The sequence below is a fragment of the Ambystoma mexicanum genome, chromosome 11 (genome assembly GCF_040938575.1).
Source record: "Ambystoma mexicanum isolate Mex_15411 chromosome 11, UKY_AmexF1_1, whole genome shotgun sequence".
NCBI lineage: Eukaryota > Metazoa > Chordata > Amphibia > Caudata > Ambystomatidae > Ambystoma > Ambystoma mexicanum.
The window spans coordinates 569,027,133-569,047,697 of NC_090934.1; the positions used below are offsets into that span (position 1 = coordinate 569,027,133).

At 45.4% G+C, this 20,565-nt stretch overlaps 1 protein-coding gene across 6 annotated transcripts in view; it reads left to right on the plus strand.

Annotated features, from left to right (window-relative positions):
* SHANK2 (SH3 and multiple ankyrin repeat domains 2) overlaps window positions 1–20,565 on the plus strand; it is a 4,166,579-nt gene that overhangs the window by 1,100,717 nt on the left and 3,045,297 nt on the right. The window lies entirely within an intron of this gene.

The following is a 20,565-nucleotide window of genomic DNA, read 5'->3' on the forward strand; positions in this document are numbered from 1 at the left end:
ACCAGAACTTGTTAGAGCACACCAGGAGGGTGGAGGATGCTCTGGCAAGAAAGGAGCAGGCCAATAGGGACACAGCTCAGGAGGTAACCCTACTGCAGCAGAGACTGGCCCAGTACTCCAGGACCAATCAGGAGGCACAGAGAGAAAATGAGGCTCTCTGTCAGCACAATGATAGGCTCCAGCAACAGTTAGCGATGCAGGAGAGACTGATAGAGTCTAGTAAGGCCTTAACTGAGGAACTGAAAGCGCAGGCTCTTGCATTGCAACAGGGAGCAGGGGCGGATAGAGACCAGGTTCGCTGGGAGAGGGAGACTCCTGAGCATAACCTCAGGAGCCTTAGTACCAGAGGCCTTCATATCTCTCAGTCCCTGGACTCTGCCAACCCCATGTCCCCTGGCGCACATGAGCACCGGGCCACAGGGATGGCAGATTACTATCCAACCAGAAGTATGGGGCTCATAGGCCAGTACCTCCCAGGAATGGAGGGGCGGGCATCCGGGTATGGGCACCCAAGCACAGTGCAATTTAGTGGGGAACCCCAGGAGAGTAGGCCCATTAAGGGCATCCTGAAAACCTCTGCCCAGTTAGGTCAGTGGGGGGGCGTACCCATCAAATCCTGGCAGCAAGGAGGAATCTGAAGACTCCTCTGAACAGCGCAGGACACAGGAGACCAGGTCCCCACATTCTGCCAGTCATTCCCAGGCTCGCAGAATCTGGGAAAACCTGGAAGATCAGACAGGAACCTCTGGGAGCAGTGCCTCTGAGTCAGAGGATGAATGGACCAAGGTTACCCGAACCAAAAAGGCCAATAAGGCAAAAAGGGCCTTGCTTAAGGACCCATTGAAGCAAATAAAGGCAATAAGGAGTGTTATCACGCCTTATCATAAGAACGCCAAGTATTCTGTTTGGGAACACTTAGAGCTGTTTGAGCAAATGATGGAGACTTTTCATTTGAAGGACAGCCAAAGCTGTATTCAATATGTAAAGTGGACCTTCTCACCAGAGTACTCCAGTTTCTTTGCAGGGCTGGAGGACCAAAATCATTCAAGGTGGTCCACATACAGGGCGGCCATCTTGAAACATTTTTCTGTGCACAGAAATCCCCAAGAGGCTCGCAAGGCAGCCTACAATTTGCAATGTGGGGAGGATCAGGCCCCACAAGAGTTTGTGCAAGAATTAAAGCGTGCTTTTGCGCAGACCACCAGAAGGGTGCGCACAGACAGCAAAGAGTTTGTCAATACATTTTTCCATGCTCTCCCTAAATATATAATGACCCAGCTCGTGAGAGATTTTCATGAGAAAAGATCTTTAGACTGGGTCATTGAACAGGCTACCCGGATCTATGAGGTGCAGAAGCCTATTGAAAATAAAAATAACGCGCCAAAAAACCCCAAAACCAACAGCACCCCTGCTGCTGCCAAGGTGGCAGAGGTAAAGGTTGCCCCCGTTTTAGATTTGGAGATGGGGGGCCTAAAAACCTGCCTGCACCAAATAATTCACAGCCCAGAAGGCCCTCGGGCCAGTCACAGACAGGGAGTCGAGGAGGTAGTCCCACAAATGGGGTCCCGCGCTCCCCTGACTATGTAAGTCCCCGCTATAAGGGAATCCGACCAATCCTGGGTTATGTGTGGACTTCTCCAGCCCAAGGGGGGGGATCCAGCCAAGCACCTAACCCAGGGAACTTCCCTCCCAACTTCCCACAGGAAGGCATAAATTCTCCAAATCCTGGGCAGAACTTTTTCCCCAGGTATACACCCAATTTCCAACCCCAAAACCATCCATCCTTCTTTCCCCAATTCCCTGAGCCCAGACAACCTAATCCGGGAGAGGGGAGGCCAAGGGTGGAGGGGTACCAAAATCTTCCCAACCAGGGGTACTACCAGAGAAGGGATAGCTACCCTTCCCGGGATCAGCCCAGGGGAGAAAATAGAGCCCCGTATCAGCCTGAGCGGGTTTCACAACTTGAGCGCCAGGTCCAAAATATGGCACGAGATCTGGGTCACATACTGAGGGCTCAACAGAACCCTCAGATGAGCATGCCACCGCAGAATGCCCCAAACTCTGGACCTGGTGCTCCAGAACAATGACGGGGGCAGCACCCCGATAACCCACCGGTAAACAGGGAGGAGGCACAAGGGGAAGGGGGGTGTAAAGCCTTGGAGTAAGCTTCCTTCCCAACTTGTAAACAGCCCCTGGAAAACCAGGAACCGGAAACAAAATCTCCTGCCCCTGAAAGCCTGCCTCCCAAGGAGCAGAGAGGGGGTTGGAGAAACAAAGGACCCAAACAGACCCACTTTGTGGAGGAGGTACAGGTCTTCCAATTTGAGGGAGAGGGATCCTCAGAAGATCCTGGGAAAAGGATCTTCTCCTTCAGAGATGGGGGAACTCCTCCCAAAGAAAAATGGGTCCCAAGGGATTCCAATCCAGATTGGGGAGATATGGAGACTGAGCTACCGCCGCCCATCATCTCATCCCAAAACCCACAATAACGAAATCCTCTGGTTCAAACCCATCCTGGTGACTGCCTCCAAAAAGGGGGGGCGGCCCAGAACCGGAACCAGGGGAACCCACAATGGCTCTGATCTCCAGTTGCCAACTTTTTCTTTCAGATTCCCAAGACTCTCCACAGAATTCTGCCCAAATCTCTTCTCTAGTATTGTCCAAAACCAGAAAGTTAGCCCACCAGTTGTCCAAAAATGTGCATTATCTGTGCCCCCTTGAGGAGAAGGAGGAAGGATACTATGCCCCGGTACAAGTACAGGGGCAGGGTACAATTTTGGCACTGGTGGACACTGGATCCCAAGCTACCCTTCTGTCCAAAAGGGCCTTTGAGGAACTAAATGCAGGAAGGGGGGAGAATTACCGTATTCCTCTCACCTCTCTTCCTGGACAACTGCAGAACTTTGACGGGAAGGAAATTCCTGTCGAGGGGACTGCAGATTTGGACATTAAAATTGGGCGACACAAGGTGAAACACCCGGTCATAGTAGTGACTCCAGAGGGCACCCCTTGTTTACTAGGGAATGACCTCCTGAGAAGATTGTCACCCCTAATAGATTGCGTAAACAAGGTCCTCTGGACCCAGACTAGCTGACCAATAAAATTAAAACAGAGTGTCAACCATGTTAGTTTAAACGGCACCTGTCACATGGTTGAACAAAAATCTGACCAAGTAGAATTTCACTTCCAGAACAACCAAATTTCAGACGTGACTGTAATAGCAGTAGGACAACAGACTGGTGATGGGGGGTCCTCTCTATTTCTGAAAATCAACCTTCCTTCCAGTTTAAGGTGGTATTCCACACTGGAAGGAAACACCCTGAAATTCTTTACTAATCCACAATCAGAAACTCCCACTCCTATAGTCCAGAAAGATGTGAAATCAGCTCAGAGCCTGGCTGATATTCAGCAAATTGGAGAGCAGTTGTTCATCCCTGTCCAGTTAAATGATGGGAAGGACTCTGTTCTCGCTCGAGTGTGTGTGAACAAAGGTAAGAGCTTCATCAGCGAAGCCATGTTCCGCCAACTCCCAAAAGATCCAGCCATTCCCACATTCAAACTGATAGACAAATGGGAAATGGACCTGGAAGCACCTAATTCCAAACATCTCCTGACAAGCAGGTGTAGGCTCAAAATCTCCATTGGCAACAAGAGCATAGTCCATAATTGTTGGGTCGTGCAAGACGTCACTGCCGCCTTTTACTTAGGCAGTGACATTCTCAATCGCTTTGCCATTAGTTTGGACCTAATAAACTTCAAAGCTTGGTCCCGATTAGCGGATAATCCCATGGGCTTTGATGATCCAGAAAAAGCATTTAGGTCAGCAAAATTGCTACCTTATGCACTTGAAATTCAGATCAAAGAGGAAGTCACCATCCCAGAAAGGACCCGACAATTCTCCCTGGAAGTGAAAGTTAAAAGAGGACAACATTTGAAAAACCCTGATGCTTACATACATCTAAACGCTTCTCTCCAACAGCAAGGGTTGGGGGTAAACCCAACTCCATTAGTCAACATAGAACATGACACCATTCTAATAGAGGTGGATAACAGCGACTTAAAGAGTATTACTCTAGCCGCAGGCACCATTATTGGAATGGCGGTTGATGACCGACATTTTTCCATCGATTTAGGAAATGAACTGTTAGGACCAATCCCCAAGGACTGTTTTGACAGTGATAGTGATGACAGTACAACACCAGACAGGATTTTTACCCGGCATGGGGGGAACTTCCTGGTGTACACTTCCTGCCCCTATGGTAAGGAAGATGTGACTTGTGACTTCAGGAGGGATGAGGTGATTTTCCAGGTCCATGAGGGTTGCCTTTCCCACCTGAGGCCTCCAGTCCAAATCAGCACTCTGACCAGGGACTTCTCCACCCAGCTGGAGGAGGCCGCTGAGATAGCCAAACCAGAAGTCTTTCCAGGCTTCAGGCAGATGGTGGAAGAGAGAGTCAACCTAGCTGATGCCTGTGTGACTCTGGAACGAAAGCAAAAGTTGAAACAAGTTTTCTTGGATTTCCAAGATCTCTTTGCGGTAGACTCATATGACTGTGGCCGCACCGACATCCACACAACAACAATTCCCACGGACCCTGGAATGACTCCAGTGTTTGTGAAGCAATATCGTTTGCCTCTCGCTTCCATGGAGTCCCTTACTGAAATAATTAAGAACCTTGAGTCCCGGGGAATAATACGTCCAGTACACAGCACCTTCAATAATCCGGTGCTGGGAATATTGAAGCCAAACGGCCAGTGGAGACTCTGCGCTGACCTTAGGGAGCTCAACAAACGGATCCATACTTCCCGATGGCCTCTGCCCTACATTGACCAAAGGCTGGCCCAGATTCAAGGGTCACAAGTATTCACTGCAATAGACCTGACCAATGGATACTGGACCGTGCCTGTCAATAGGGAGGACCAATACAAACTGGCTTTTACCTTTGGGGGCCAGCAGTACACCTGGACCCGGACTCCCTTCGGATACCTCAACTCCGGCAATGAATTCAACAATTTCCTACATAAGGCCATGCCCGACCTGAGTGCGAGGGGTAACCTGGCTTATGTAGATGATGTCCTCATCAAAAGTTCATCTGTGGAGGAACACATAGCGGAAATCCATTATGTTCTGACACAGTTGAGGGCCGCCGGAGCAAAACTTTCCTTTCAGAAAGCACAGTGGTGTAGAACCCGTGTTAATTTCTTGGGGCATGAGATTACTCCTCAGGGTCTCTGTCCCCAAGAAAAGAAAGTGGAAGCACTCCAGAAACTGAAAGACCCCACCACTCTGCGGGAACTAAGGAGCCTCCTTGGACTGACTAATTACAGCAGAAAGTTCATTGAAGGCTACGCAGAGATCACTAGACCCCTGATTCATCTCTTGAAGGGGGGGTCAAGTGGGAATGGGGTCCAGAACAATCTGAGGCAGTAAGACAACTCAAAAGAAGCCTCTCACACGCGCCTTGCCTAGCTTACCCTGTCAGAAACAAGGAGTTCTTCCTGGAGACAGGGTTCTCCAATACGTGCTTGACGGCAGTATTATACCAAAAGCATGACAAGGTCAATAAAGTAATCTCCTATGCGAGCAAAACTTTATCCCCTGTGGAGGAAAAATTCAACGATTGTGAGAAGGCACTCCTGGCAATGGTGTGGGCATTGAAGAATTACCGCCTGTTTATCCAGGGGGAACACATCATAGTGGAAACTCCACACCAGCCTCTGCAATATCTCCAAAGTGACAGAATCCGGGCCGGAAATGTGAGTAATTCCCGAATTACTTCCTGGATTCTGTCAATGCAAGGCTTTCCTGTGGAGGTCAGATATGTCCAAAACAAGAAGAGTCCCCTCGCGCAAGGTCTGGCTGACTTGCATGATTGTGCCAGAGAAAACTGTCTCGAGGACGAAAGTCTAAAAATCAAGGAGAACATGGAGGCATACCTTAATTCCCCACACAAAGTCTTTGAAGAAGACAAGTGTGAGGGAATGCCCACTGTCTATGTGGATGGATGCTCTTACCATGTTGACAACGACGGGGAGAAAGAACTGGTGGCTGGCGTAGGGAATGCATGGGTGAAGGAGTTCCCAGAACCCTCCGCTGGATACAAAATTGGTCCCCGAAGTAGTCAGGTGGCAGAATTGATGGCTGTGCATCAGGCCATCCTCACTGCTGTCCAGCATCAACTCCACAAACTGGTCATAATCACAGATTCGGATTATATACGGAACGGGTTCGTGGAGCACCTGGTCAAGTGGAAAACCAGAGGCATGTTATGCGCTAATAACAAACCCCTGAAACATGGGAAGTTAATCCAAAACATTGATGATCTGGTCACCTCGAATGGGATGACCATCTACTGGAAGAAGATCAAGGGTCATTCCAAAGTAGAGGGACCAGACAAAACTGGAAATGACTTAGCTGATCAGCTGGCCAAAACCGGGGCCATCCAAGGGGATCTAATCGAAATAGAGTCCCTGTTGGGGGAAATCCAGGTCACCGCTATCACTAGGTCCCAGACAAATGCTCACAATGATCTTTCAACTGCACAATGGAGTAAGGAGACCCCTGATGCTGATTTAATTACAGCTCAGAAGGGGGATCCAATTATTGGTAAGTTTTACCAACACCTTGAGGACCCTGAGAACTTTCCCCTGACGGATACCGATTACATTGGGAAAGAGGACCTAAGAGTGTTGATGAAATGTCCAAAAATGTTCCGAATCCAAGACGGTTTGTTGGTAAGGAAATCCCAAGCTGGCCATGATCAGTGGGTGGTTCCTACCTCATTCCGAAGCCTGATGTTAAGTCACGCCCATGATGCGGCCACCGCCGGTCATAGGGGGTTTCACACAACACTGGAAATCTTAAGAGAGGTTGCATACTGGCCACACATGGGGCAGGACCTCGACCAATACTTGAAGGGGTGTCTTGTGTGTGTACAATTTCAGCCATCATCCCTCACACACCGTGCGCCTCTCCAAAAGAGGCGGATGACACTGCCATGGTCAGATTTGCAAATCGACTTTGTAGGCCCTGTGATTCGCTCGTCTAGAGGAAACAAGTACATGTTGACCGTTACATGCTTGTTTACCAAGTGGGTGGAATGTCTCCCAGCCCCAAACTGCAAGGCAGAAACAGCAGCTGCCCTGATGATTAACCACATCTTTTCCCGTTTTGGTCTACCTCAAAGGATTGAGTCAGACAGGGGTAGCCACTTCACCAGTGAAGTAATGACAAAGATGTGGGAGATACTGGGGGTCAAAAGAAAGCTACATATTGCTTACCGGCCAGCTTCCTCTGGAGCAGTAGAGAGATATAACCGAACCATTGTGAGCATCTTAAAAAAGTTTGTGGCAGATTCTGGGCCAAGTTGGGATATCCGATTACCTCTGGTCCTAATGGCCATCAGATCTACCCCTTCATCTGCAACCAAAATGTCACCATTTGAGTTGATGACTGGACGCAAGATGGTGCTTCCCCAGCATTTGCTTTACAGAACCCAAGAGCAAACATTGATAAATGCCTCCACAACTCATGAGTATGTGGAGAATTTAAGGAAACACCTTCAGCATGCTTTTGCCTATGCTCAGCGGAATCTAGAAAGATCAGCCGAGAGCATGAAGACCCACTATGATTTAAAAACTACCCGAAAGGAATATCAGGTGGGTGATCAGGTCTATTTATACAACTTCCAAAGAAACCAGTCAAGACAGCGCAAATTTTTGCCTACATGGAAGGGACCGTTTGAAATTATAGACAAGATCTCCCCTGTGGCCTACAAGATCCGCATCCCCAAAGGCGGTTTGTCAGAGGGGGAAGACAAGTGGGCACATATAAATCAGCTAAAGTGTTGCCATCCCAGGCACACTCTGCAGCAACTGGAGGAGTCCTCTGCAATACCAGAGGGGACCGCTCCAGATTAATTCAGTTCCAACCCTAAAATATCCCACATATAGTCTCTAAAATATTATACTCTTGTAAGCCACTGTCTTTGAATGATAACTTGTATCTCAAAAGTAAAATGTTAGGTATATTAAAGTATAAAATGTATATGTCTGCCACACCATTAATAGTGGTGGAAAAATGTCTACGAATAGGTATTGCCGCTTTTCCTTTGTCGTCCTAGGAGAAAGAAAACCTGGAGACTGACCAAGGAGGACGACCGGGGACCGGGAGCCGAGACCCGAGGGGCCCAGGGTACCACCCAATCCTCCCATCAGGACCAGCAAGGAGAACTGATTGATCGACTGGAGGGAGGAAAAGATGCTGAACTGTGCCACCTACAGGATTGGAAGAAGATAATGGGGACATACCAGCGCAAGGGCTCAAAACCTCCTTTTGCACCCGACGTCCCCTCGACTTGAATCAAAGCGCAGTCGGGCGGGGGAATTTGTCATGGGTTTTGACCCATGTTGAATCAATAGACTGGGTAGATGTGGGGATGAGCTGTCGCCGCCCATTATTCTATCTGAGAACAAACTAAATCAATAGACTGGGTGGATGTGGGGATGAGCTATCGCCGCCCACATTCACGCCAGAATATGAGAACTGCGCAGTTGGCACGAGACCACTCCAAAGATACAACCTTCTTGTGGGGAATTCATTTTCTTAATCCCAAAAATGGTTGCATTACCAGTACTCACCACTATCAGAAAGCCGGCGTTTTAAAACCACCAGACTTTTGTGTAAAACTGAACAAATGAAACAAAACCAGACCAAGGAAAGACTTGCTAAGAGGTGGATACAATGTAAAACTATATCCTGAAATGACTTGAAGGAAGTAATTATTTAATGTATATGTAAAAATTGTAAGTGATTTAAACTGGGAACAAAAAGTGACATTTAGCTGAAACCTGGCTTAATGAAACTGAATTCTGCCTGACAACTACCCCCGACAGGAGAAACCTGTTCAGCCACTCTTCCCAGGCCTAGCTGCTTTCACTCTGCCCCTGGCCAAAAGGAGTAAACACCTCTCTGATTAGATTAGGGGTGGAGCAGCTGGGGACTACAGGGAGTTGAACAAAGGCCTGTCCTGGACTCAGGCAAATGTTATATTGGGGGCGTCGTAAAGGTGGCTTCCTCTTGGGAGAAGTGGGAGGAGAAGTGCCTCTGGGAGCCACCCGAGCTGGAGGTGGGGACAGGCAGAAGCTTCCCCCATGTGCTTTGGAACCTAAACCACACCCATCTGGGCCAGAGCATAATTTTAAAAAGATAGATAACTCAAAGTGCGGACTTGTCAGAATTATATAAGTAATATCATTATTTTTGTGATGTTTCTGTGAACATTTTGAGATGCGTTAGGACCCTGTGGTGTATTCTGGGGGGTCGCTAGCGGAAAATAGGGTCTCACTCCAAATGTCTGCATGTTAAAAATCTGACACTTCATCAATTAATGTCCATACTCCTTGCGCACATGTGTGTAAATTTGGGTAAATGTCCGATATTGCAAAACCAGTTAAAAAGCGCAAAATGTTGTCATTTTTGAATGCAAGCCCCCAGGAAGATCAGAGGCAGACAAGCATGGACCATAAGGAATATATAATATGCACATGTAATTTCAACAAATTGTATATCTGGGAAGGATGTATTTGAATCAAATATAGATTTGTGGGCAAACTGACCAGGGGAGGTTCCTCTGACCATAAAACCTACAGCATCACTCTGACTCACATTTCCTTCCCCCAATCATGGGAGAGGGGAGAATTGGGCCAATGACAAGTAGAGAGGGGCAGGCTTAGCTAGGCCCAGGCACACACCCATTTTCAAAAGACATAAAAAGAGCCACTGGAAGCTAGAGAGGACATTCAAATCCAGTTGCTGCGGAGCGTTTTGCCGGACCACACAACATCCAGAAGATACCAGTTCCAGACTGACTCCAGCTACATACTCCAGAACCTAGAACTTATACTTTAGAACCTAAATCAGAGGCCTAAAACCACAAGCTGAGTTCTCTGCAGCAGGCCTCAAATCATTGCAAGCTACTCACAGCCGGGCGAGCTGCTTGAATCCCTTGCCAAGAACTTTTGCCAGGACCAGTGCAGAGATCCAGGAGCCGTGCAGAGACCGCTGTATCCGGACAGACCAGACCAGAGATCCAGAGTGACCCAGACCGCTGTGAGCAGAACCAGAGAGCTGACCCAGATCACTGTGAAGTGCTGAGACCAGAACCGGAGTCCAGTCCACAACCTGACCAGATCCGTGGCGAGGCCTATTTCAAATTTATATTGTGAGTACCTAGCAGAACTGTGCAGAACCAATCTCTTAGTTAAAATAATCTAATCCAAACTATTTTAACCTAAGTAGAACAGCCTCCTAGAAATCGTGTCATCTGTCATTTTAAAGCTGCACAACTGTCACCTGTCAATTCTGAAGCTGCAAGCTGTCATCTGTCATTTTGAGTTTACTTTAAATCCGAAAAACTACCTTTATTTAATCGTCCGTATCTCTGGACACTGCTTAGCTCTGCAAAGATTCAAATGATTAATCTTTTAATATGTTTCATACTTTAACTTAAATTAAATGTGCAAACAGAAGTGAGTGTTACTGGTTCTCTTTGGCCTATAGAAAAAACTGGATGGTAGACTTAGTCAAAACTTAAATAGAAGAATGACTACTGCACCACATTTACAATAGCCTCCCAATATCACTATGAAACATCTCTGTGCTTTCTAAATAAACATAAACCACAAATACAAAAGATATATTTTTCATAAAAATCTAGAATACAAAAATATGCCCACCTCACCAGACATGTCCAACAAAACCATACCATTAAGACAGAGGGACACAATCTATATTTAACAAATTGACCTAATGAACTTAGGTTGTGTTCAGAAGCATCCACAGTTTGAGTGCTGTGTTAATGGCTTATGTAACCAGCGTCCACTGTCTGTGTTTGCATGCAAAGCAGCATCCTGTGATCGTGGCTGTGGGATGTATGGACCCACTCCGCTATGCTATGCGGCATCACCCTGCCAGGTATGGTGAAAGAAACAGCAACAATGGCGGCAAAACCCTTGTGCGTGCCAAAAACCTATAAAAACCTACAAAAACCTACAAAACCTGTGTGCTTGAGCACACAAAAAGAGGGATGCACAACCTGCCACCCATGGTCCATGTTTGGTGTTAATAGAGCAAACTCTGCCGAAATGTGCCAGTCGGCTCCATAACCAGCAAACAGAGTGCACAGAGAGAAGCAGCACTTTGTAAGTGAAACCGCAAAATGTGCCTACAAATGACATCTGCTTTGTTGCTAAAAACTCCAAAATGCCTATAACACAACACGTCTCAACATTCAAAATCTTGCTTGGTGCTAAAATTCATGTATCTAATGAAGCATTGTGAAACATACAAAGTCTGAAAACTGACAGCCTATGCCAAAATCTGGGTGCAGTACCCGGGGCCACCTGAATGACAGCTGTCAGATGAGTTACTGATGAAACTTTAAAAGACCTAAAACTAAAAGTCTGCTGGATTAGCAAACATAATAAGGATTGTTGCCAAAAAGGAATACAGATTTTTAGTTGTGTTTTTGATCCCACAGATTTTAAGGCTAAGAAAGAAATGTATTATGTTTGATGCAACAAATTTGGTTTTTGCTGGATTAAAAAAGTTAATTAGCCTGACTGAGCTACACAAACTGGAAAAGTAGGTTTCTCCAAGAAGGAGGGCCTTCCTCTCAGCAGAAACTTACGGGGAGGTTCTAATTGCTGGTTAGCCCAGACTTTTGTTTATGGAGAGAGAAGGAAAAATGACAGAGCTTCAGCCCAGGAAACTGGAGGTGTGAAGGGGTCGTAAATGCCTCCTTGAAGGAGCAAACAAGGAGGGTGATGCCCCTGGACTGCAGGGTGAATGTTTTAAACAAAACCGTGTGACATGTTCTGGACAGGAATGGCAATATATGTGGTTTTATGCAAAATGTATTAATGTTAGAATTGTGAAAATGTACACACACATCCCTATGTTAAACACACACATGTGTCAAAATTTGCATACAATTTGGAAATTGCGTTCATAGCAAAAAGGGCAAAATTCTGTAGAAAGCTGAGACAAGATCCCACCGCTGCAGGGTTTTGAGGTATAGCTGCTACATAAAATATGGCACCTTTGTTTGTGATTTGTATAAAGGTGACCAATGTAGAAATGTACATTCAGTATAAAATCCGATTTTGAGACCAGTGGCTAAAGGGAGGTTTCTCAGGATTGTAAAGCAAACCAAAAAATTTGACATCATCCGGCCTTGATCCAATCACTCAAATTGCAAGGTGGAGATGAACTTTTGATCTTATCCCAGCTCACAGGGGCAAGCTTAGCTAAACTGGTCCATACATCCACTTTGTGATGTCATTTTAAAGGATAAATAGAGACAGCTGATAAAGCATAGGGACTCACAGATCCACTCACTTTCCCGATTCTGGCAAAGCACTCTGATCCAGCATTCTACATCCAGCTTTAATATTCTTCCAGATCCAGAGGCCCAGATTCTTGCCAGCAATACAGAACTATTGATTTCCAGCAAGGCCCTTATCCTCAAATTTATTCTCTCTACCCAGTGAAGCGCTGGGTGGTGTGAGATGGCCTTTTGAACCAGTATCCTGAAATTCTCTGGCTTGCCACCACTAGGCTTGCCTGAGGAACTCGCTATCCAGCTGATTCAAATACCCACAGACTAGGAAGGCAGATGCTGTGCAACCCGGCGACCGGCCTAGCTGATCCAGTACCGTGCCTGATGTGCTGTCTTTCCTAGACCAGACCCATTCCAATGACCAGAGCTGACGGTCCAATTTAATAACTTATCCTGTGAGTATTAATAGGAAGAACTGTGGCTCTCATATATTTGCATTGTCTTATCCCTATCTCAAACCCATCCTATCTTTCAGTCAGAACCAGTATTGTTAGAAGTATCTTTGCATTGTCTTATCCCTATCTCAAACCCATACTCTCTTTCATTCAGAACCAGTATTGTTAGAACTATCTTTGCGCTGACTCTTTACTCATCTGAAGAAGTCGAGTTTCCTCAGTAGGCGGGTTACACTGATCACGTAACTGTAAGATTCCTCTGTGTTATTCGCTTTTTCATAGTCATCTTCTAGTGTAAGCAAACCCATTTGTCATTTTCAAAAGTGCATTTCTGTTTTCCATTCTTGCGCCTATTTTACAAAAACGACCTTTACTAAAACCTCTATAACTCCCTCCATTTTTTTGTGATGGAAATGAAATTTCAATTCCTACTTGTACCTAACATCCATAGCTATCCATAGAACCCAAAACCGCACTGCAAATCAGTGCGATTCTCCTGTTATAGCGAAAATCGCGCAAGGAAAAGTTTGCCACAATTTAAAAAATCTGAGAGGTTTACACTTGTAAAATAGATTTAAACTGCTTCCAACTTGGACTTTAAGATTTCAAATGTTTTCTTTGGACTAAATCATTGCTGGTGATTGTTTGCAACTGTTCAAAGCGGCTCCCATAGAAATGTAAAACAATTTACGTATTTTCGACCATATTTGGTGTTTTTGCCCAGCCAATTCTAAAGATAATTTAAAAGCGATGCTGCCAGCTGAAAAGTCAATTCCGTTTTTCTCTTGTGTTTGAAGGGGGAAAGTGGGACTGATATCTGATTTGTGCTATTCCTAAATACCTGCTCTCTCCTCCCATCTCTTTACACTGCCTATTGGAAGGTTGAGGGGTGTTGCAGGGGGAACCTTTAACCATAGTGCCATCCGTCCAAACCAACAAAAAAGTATACTTTTCCGTGCTGCATATGTTTTTGGTGCTCATCACTTATTCCTAGTGTATTAAAGATATTCTTCAGTGTTCTGTCACCCCATAGGTGATTGTTGTTTACCTATGAAAACATACTGTGATTACATTTTCAATACATAAATAAATATTTACCTTAGCAAACTAGCCTGATTCCTGGTTCAGTGTGACCGGGGGGGGGGATCTCAGGAGAAGGGTGTGATATGAGTGGTATGTCATTCAGAATTCAGAATATTGAACTTATAGACAAAAATAAATAAGGGTCTCAGTGAACTACACGCTGGGCTTGACTTGCGTGTGTGCCGGATTGAAATCACTTACATGGCCCTTTTTCAATAAGCAGGATCATCATATGATGAATAAGTAAGCAGGTAACCACAGCCTATGTTAGTGCACAAATGTGATAAATACATGGCAAACACAATCAACTGTGGTTCCAGACCTTATATAGTGGACTTGTAAGGTAAAAAAATTACCAATACTTGCAGTTAAGGAACCTCCTTAGTGGTGACCTTACATGACATCTGTGGCTGTGGCTAGAGCTGCACAGTAAACATTTCCTGCGGTTTGTGGCAATGGACCATGCTTAGTTTATACAAAAAGGGTAGCAGGCGCCCCTCTCTCGAAAGAACACAGCATGATAACCTGTTCAGTGGTTATTAACCACTTTGAGAGTTTGCAGCCATCTGCTTTTTGCTCACTGTACCTTTCACAGATGGGAAATATCCATTTGCATATCAGTCTTGTCCAGCCCACATGGGCAGTCCAGCACCGAAATGCTATGGCAATTCCCTTCTGAACAAGAGTACCAACAGCAACCCTATACACATGTTTCAGCCTTGTTGGGCCTCATCAGTGAGGTGGAGCTGTGCCTCTCTGAGCACAGTGAGCAGGAAGTCCACATCTGGTTTACCCCAGGTAATTTAGAGTGACCAACCCCAAGTTCCTTCCAAAAATACAAAAAGGGTAGCAGGCGCCCCTCTCTCGTAAGAACACGGCATGATAACCTGTTCAGTGGTTATTAACCACTTTGAGAGTTCGCAGCCATCTGCTTTTTGCTCACTGTACCTTTCACAGATGGAAAATACTCATTTGCATATCAGTCTTTGCCCCGCCCACATGGGCAGTCTAGCACTGAAATGTTATGGCAATTCTCTTCTGAACAAGAGTACCAACAGCAACCCCATACATGTGTTTCAGCCTTGTTGGGCCTCATCAGTGAGGTGGAGCTGTGCTTCTGTGAACACAGTGAGCAGGGAGTCCACGTCTGGCTGCCCCAAGGTAACTTAGGGTGACCAACCCCAAGTTCCTTCCAAAAATACAAAAAGGTTAACAGGCGCCCCTCTCTCGACAGAACACGGCATGATAACCTGTTCAGTGATACATGTTTGGCATAAATATAAGTCATGTTCATCTTCTTAACAACCCTATTGATACTTTATATATAATCGTGGACAGTTGCTTTTGTTTATTATTAATGACTATTGTTTGTCTTGCATGTTGACTGCTTACAATAAAAAATCTTTTGAAAATAAAAAAATAAATGAAAAAAAAGAATTTCGCTTACACATAATGTAAGATATTCTATTACATTTCCTGGGGTTTCATGATTGTGATGTCACTTCTTTTGATGTCACTGGGGAACTGGGGAGGTGAAGGACACTATTTGTATTGCAACACGTGTAGGAAAAAAGTGTTTTAGCTCAAAGCTGAGTCTAACATGAATTTTAATCACAATATGCTTAAAAGAGTTTTGTTTGAATTTCCCCAATTGAATTTAATAATCAGCGTTCCTTTTGGACGCCAATGCATATTGCATGTTATTAGAGTAATTGTAAAAGGATCATCATTGTCATTGCACTTTATTTCTCAGGCAGCCTTATCACAACATATGAGGTATCGGTGCATTACATGTAAATAAACATACACTTAACACTATAACGCGCAGAAGGCGAGAAATGCAGTTACAAAAATCAAAAGAGAACTTATGGGAAACCCCATACTCTCAGCTGACTGCGTAAAACAGGGATTCTGAGGTCACTTAGATCACGGTGTCAGTATATTATTGCATAATGCAGAGATGCACAGCCACTTTTAGCACAGAAATACACATCTTCATCACATGAAAGAGTGGCGCTTTTACCCCTTATTTTGCGATCGGGATGGGTTTGATGGATGGAAAAAAAACCTTTTTGTGTGTGTTTGCTGCCTTCTCATCCAATTGCATGGTTTTCACAGATCAATTTCCTTGCAAATCATATCAGAAAATACTTGCAAGTCCAGGATACAGAATAGCTATTCTGAGGGCTTACAGCGGCTAAGCCCTGGAACAATTTGAGATGAATAGATCCCTAAGTAGGATTCCATTTATGAGAGAGCAGCTGGCTGATTTCCTGAGGAGAAAGGTATCAATTGAAAAAAAGTTGTGAGGTTATCAAAAGGTATTTGAGGTGGTGAAAATGGTAACCGTTCTGTACCTAAAGTGTGTTCTTTTCTGTGCGCATTTCAAAGATATGCAACCCGGAGAATCAATAGTGAGTAGGGGTTCATTTTAGCAAGTTCAGGCAATTTACAATTTCACTAATCGCGGTCTTCTCCATGAGATGACTACTATTACTAGGCGTTTTACAAGAAACTGAATTACCTATGACATTCCAGATTTCTTTCATTCGCATGTATGTTTTTCACCCATTCTTTATCACCGTTTTCAAAAGCTTAAAACTCTTTTAAATATTTGAAACAGAGGGAGAGGATGTCTGTTTTTGTGTCTTCCCTCAGACTGCACTGTCTAAAATGCAAACAGGGCTAAGAGCATAGCTTAGGGATAACGTGTCAGATACCATCATGGGTTCGATACCTAGTCAAGTGCTATGAGGCTGGAGTTAGACCAGAGCGAGATATAAAAAAACAATCTAGTTGTTTTTTTAAAGACTTATTTTCAAAAGAAAACTTTTAACAAAGTAAACAAACAAAAAAGAAAACATATGGGTGCATGGTTAAAAGAAAATACCATCACAGGGGAAGACAATAATGAAACAGTGTGGTGATCAACGACCCGATAGCACATCGAGTAAAGCGCTCGCTTTGACATCTGTGAACCTGCTAATGCAGGTTCGAATCCCAGTAGGGCCAAACTCAGTCCGTCATCCTTCCGAGGTTGATAAATGAGCACCAATCTCTGTGGGTGTATAATAATAAGCAGCGCTCAGATGCCTGAGGGTTTGTAGCACAAAATTTTATCTGGTCAGAAGAGGTCAGTTTAAACTCTCCTTCCCAGGGCCAAGTACCAAGAAACATCTTCCCTACTTCACCAGTCCAGCCCCCATTCTGCCCCACCTTCAGCAATAAATCTATTGAAGACTTGATCAAGGACAAATATTTAAGAAGCTGCGGTTTGACCGAACGAAGGGGATACCTAACACTCATGAAGATGGAGCCAAACCCCAGGTAGCTAGCCAGACGACCCTGAGTGGTGGAGCAAATCATTTCAGACCAGGCATTCTCCCAGATCTTATACCACCAAATATTTACTTATCAGTGACGCCATTTGCCCTTGCATGGGGTAGACGGAGTCTACCGTTTCACCCTAAAAAAAACAAGGGGTCCATTGGCAGTTGTAGCCCAGTTATATCCTTTATCAAAGGCAGAACCTCCTTCCAAAACACTTGGGCCTGCCTACAGGTCCGCCAAAGGTGTAGAAAATTGCCCTACAACACACATCCTCTCCAGAACAGAGGAGAGATAGAGAAATCGATCTTGTCCAGATGGGACAGGTACATGTAGCACTAAAACATGACTTTGTACGCGTTCTCCTTGTTTGTCACACACCGGGATGCCATGGAGGCCCTTGTCCAGATCCTGACCCAGGGCCCATCAAAAATCGGCCATCCAAGATCCCTCTACCACTGAGACATATAGGAAAACTGCAACGTTGGGTCCCATTGGTCCATCAATTTTCACAGTCTCGTTCTCTTTTTGTGTAAACCACCGTCTCACACAGTGAGCTCGAATGTGGTGGGTGCCCTTGTCCCAGCTCTACTCATCACTGCATTAGTCGCCCAGTATTTTAGCTGAGAGTACCCAACTTGCTCTGACTCAGAGACGCCAAACTCGAACTTACACTCCTCAAATGTCAACCGTGTGTCTCCACAATACAGCTGTCTCAAGTGATTGAGCTCTCCCCCACACCACGCTCCAAATGTCCTGACCGCCACACCTGGAGAGAACTACCAAAGACCAACGACAGCGAGCCAAGACCCCCAGGGACCTTCCACAGGCTAATATCCTTATCCCAGTAAGAAAGCGTTGCAAACGAGGAAAGGAGGAGTATCCCAATACTAGCCCAGAAGGCATGCCCCAAATAAGGTGTATCCTGAAATGGTTGTGTAGAGAACGATTGCTCAATCACCATCCATTGGGCTCCAACCCTGTTCCTCTGCCACTCCAACAGGTGTGATAAATGGGCTGCTATTACATAACAGTAAAGAGTAGGAAGACCAAGCCCCGCCGTACTTGTCAGCATGGAGTGCCTGCCTGGCCACTTGTAGTTTACTCTCCAACCATGCAAGCATCCTCATCTTCAATTGAAGAGATTGAATATCGGCGCTCTGTATCATGACCAGTGGAGCTGGCACAGTGTACAGGAGACTGGGAACAACATTCATTTTGGCGGCCATGATCTGTCCTATCCAGGAGGTCTCTTGGTATCCACACTATAACATGTCCTTAATCAAAGCTTTAAGCAGGGAAGGAAGATAGGCCTGGTACAAGCCCGCATAAATGGGCATTATCATAATACCCAGATAGCCAAACTCAACCTCAATCCAGATAAAGAGAAAGTTGCCTAAAATCCTGGCCAGTTCATCCGAGGACTCTGAGATGTTCACCTTCAACCCCTTGTATTTTTTTTAAATTCAGTAGAAAGCCTGAAGTTTGTTTAAACGGGTCCAATTCCAACATCAGTGCAGACAATGATGAGTGAGTATGCAACATCATCATAAAAAACATCAGTCACATACAATGCAGCTTTATGGACCATCCTTCCAATCCAGATACCCCTAATTCCTGGATTTTGTCTAATTCGAGCAGCCACAGGTTCCATTTCGAGACCAATGATAAGGGGGGATAGCAGGCATCCCTGCTAGGTGCCTCTGGAGATCGGTATACAACTGGAATAAGACCCATTGAGAAATATTCTCATCTTTGGGTATTTCTAGCAATGATTATAGAACCAAACCCAAATTTCTGGAGCGTCGCCTGAATAAATCCTCAGTCTACCCAGTCAAAAACCTTATTTGCATCAAGTGCCAATAGCGTCATTGGCGTTCCACCCCAATGTCCCGCCTCATAACAGCTATAGCTCACTTAATGTTCTGATGCATGCTGCAACATGCAATAAATCCTGTTTGATTGTGATGTATAAAAGAAGGCAAAGCCCCCATCAACCGGGAGGCCAACACTTTAGACCAGATCTTGGTGTCCATGTTAAGGAGAGAGCTTGGTGGTAGTAATCACACAGTGTAGTATCCTTGCCTGGTTTCAAGATCAGGTAAACAATCACCTATCATGTCTGATACGCCCCTAGTGCAAAAAGGAGTTAAAGAGTACCATCATGGAAGCCAAAATCTGGACCCTAAAGGTTTTAAACAGCGGGGCAAATTCATCAGAGCCCGGGGCCTTCTGATTGATGAGCAAACTGATAACCCTATTGACTTCCTCCACCAGGAAGTGCAAGTTGGTCCCAGAGTGCCGGGGAGAGTCCAGGAAGGACAGCAGTCGCTAGATAAGAAACCTGCTCATCCAGATCCATACTTTCAGAATCCACCATATGCTCATGGAGTGCCGAGAACACCTTGAGTGTCCTGTTCTATGTGAACTGTAAGGTCCCAGAGGAGTCCATAATACCCGTAACATGGTTTTTAGCCCTCAGCTTCCTTACTTTGTATGCCGTCAGCTTATTGGCCTTATTACCAAGAACATAATAATACTGCTTTGTTCACAGTAGGGACATCACGCTGTCGGTCGCCAGCAATGCCTCCAAACTAGATCTAGCCACCTGCAGTTCCTTGTAGTCTCTTTGAGACTTCAACTGGGCATGTGCCTTTTCCCGCTCCCAAACCCAGGTTTCCAGGCGCTCTGTATCCTGCTTTTTAGACCCAACATAGGCTGCAGCCTAACTGATAAACGTCCTTATAACAGCCTTGCTGTGGGATCCCATAAACATCATTATCAGCAAAATAATTGCTAATGGCCGACAACATTTCATTACAAAGAACCTGATCCTGAAGAAGGCTATCATATAGCCTTCCTTCGTGATGCGAGTTTTGGCAGTCCCTTCTGATATGCAGCTCAGTTGAGATCATGGAATGATCCGAAAACATCCACAGACCAATATCTGATCCCGATACATAAGGAACTAGGGAAGCTGAGAACAGGAGCAGGTCGATCCTGGAAGGAGCCCCCGTGCACATGAGAGTAGTGGGTTTATTCCTGATGTGTTCCATGGAGAAACCGCCAGAGGTCAACCATGCTGAGTTCTCGCAGGGCTTTCAAAAGTAAGGGAATTCCTATAGTCTGCTGCATAGGGTGGCAGTGTCTTATCCATCTGAGGGTCCGGTGTTAAATTAAAATCCCTCCAATACCAGATCACCTGCAAGAATCAGGAGGAGCCCTGCTAAGAATTCTTGCTGATTATCGTTCAGAAAGTATAGGGAGGACAGTGTAACAGAATGACCCATCAAGGTCCCCTCCAACAGGAGTTAGTACCCAACCAACCAAGCCAGCCGTCACCTCCCACCAACTCTGGC